This window comes from Macrotis lagotis, chromosome 5 (genome assembly GCF_037893015.1).
Source record: "Macrotis lagotis isolate mMagLag1 chromosome 5, bilby.v1.9.chrom.fasta, whole genome shotgun sequence".
Taxonomy (NCBI): domain Eukaryota; kingdom Metazoa; phylum Chordata; class Mammalia; order Peramelemorphia; family Peramelidae; genus Macrotis; species Macrotis lagotis.
Window position 1 is genome coordinate 124129080 of NC_133662.1, and position 1983 is coordinate 124131062.

General features: G+C 33.0%; 1 non-coding gene across 1 annotated transcript; it reads right to left on the reverse strand.

Annotated features, from left to right (window-relative positions):
- Positions 1–1050: 1050 nt before the first annotated feature.
- On the reverse strand, positions 1051–1219 carry LOC141490317 (U1 spliceosomal RNA). The gene has a single exon (XR_012469157.1). It is a non-coding gene; the product is annotated as a U1 spliceosomal RNA (small nuclear RNA).
- Positions 1220–1983: the final 764 nt, after the last annotated feature.

Consider the following 1983-nt stretch of genomic DNA (forward strand, 5'->3'; position numbering starts at 1 on the left):
GTTTTCATATAGTTTCTGGGTTGTCTTAGAAGGTAGTGTTTTATGTTGTCTATAATAACGTTAAATGGAATTTTTGAGATGTTGAGTTTCTTGCCCAGAGTTAGATAGCTAGTAAATAGAAGATGATGGGTTTGAATCAAGATGATTCTCCCCCCCAAATTATAGAATCTTGAGCATCCTTATGTTAGCTCATCCACTATCTACTGTACCACATTATCATTCATCCTATCAAGATACAAGTGCTACTAACCTATATATGGTCTTGGACAAATCATCTAATCTTTCTGGCATCAATATGCACTGCTCCAGAGCTAATTCCTGGCACATTCTGCCCACATTCCATGTGTGTCTATGCTTTCTGGGTCTTTTATTTAAAATGAATAGACTGAACTAGATGGACATTGGATTCCTTTTTAGCTTTAGATCTATGATCCTATGAAATTATGAAATCAGGTAATATTAATAACTATCATTTATAAAATACTTCAAGGTTCATAAAATATTTTACAAATAACACCTCATTTATTCTCATAACAACCTTATGAGAGGAAACTGAAGCATACAGAGGTGAAGTGACTTGTCTAGGATCACAGAGCTTCTAAATGTCAGAGATTGGATTTGAAAACTCTTCCTGATTTGAGGTCCAGGTCTTCCATCCACTATGTCACTTAACTGCCTCAATAAAGAAATGCCAATTATAACTTTGAAAAGAAAAGAAGTTACAGGACCAAAATGTTGCATGAAGATTGTATTGAAGGAAGGAGTATATATATATATATATAATATATATATATATATATATATATATTATATATATATAGAGAGAGAGAGATCAGTTTCTATGTTTTGATTTTAAAATTTTAAAATTTTGATTTTAAAATTTGATTTTTTCCCTCCTCCAAGCACCAACTGTTAAATTTATCTCATTATTTCTTGGTTACATTTTTTTTTTCTCTTCAGATTGATTTCACTGCATTGTCATTGAGGTAGTACTGAATTCCTCAAAGTATAGTTTCTAGGGCGATGGACCTGATTTTCTATAATTCTAGTCTAGGATTATTATTGTTTTTAATACAGTCCTCCCTACCACAAATAATGCTGTCAAATTTCCTGCATTTGGGGAAATTGCAGGGGTCAGCCCATCCAGAGTGCAATGGATAAACCTTGCTCTGGGGAAACCACATTTATGATCATATTATCATCCCTGCCAGGTACGTATCAAAGATTAGTTTTTATATATTGTTGTTGTTGTTGATGTTGTATCATTTCAGTTGTGTCTGATTCTTTGTGATTCCATTTGTAGTTTACTTAGTAAAGGTACAGGTGTGATTTGCCATTTCCTTTTCCAACTTACTTTTATAAATAAGGAACTGAAGCAAACAAGGTTAAAGGGCTTACCCAGGGTCACATGGTTAAGTGTCTAAGGTCAGATTTGAATTCACATAAATGAGTCTATCTGACTCCAGGTAAGGCTCCCTATCCTAACTATGCAATATATTAGATAACTTCAACCATTTGAGGGTTATAAAGTAATTACAAGCCAGGGTTAGGACTCTCTTGCTACCACATTTATTGGTATAATACATTTATAGATACCTTTATGGTTTATGAAATACTATCTTTCCAATAATCTTAAGAGGTAGTTAATGCAAACATTTTTATCTTAACTATTGTTTTAAAGATGAAAACTTGATAACTTTTCCATGGTCACACAGCAAATATGTGGCAGTGACAATACTTAAAATTCAGTACTTTTTCCTCTGGCTCTGTTACATCATATTACTTTGTGTGAAGTGATATACCTTTCCTTGGGTTCTATTGAAAACTAAGGAGTACTTGCTTTTAGCTGCAACTGGATGGATGGTCTTTGAATGAATGAATTAGAAAGTATTTATTAAGTAAATTCTCTATATCAAGTCCATACTAAGCCATGAGGATACTGATAGGAAAATAGTATAGTCCTTGTTCTCTAGGAGTTCACAC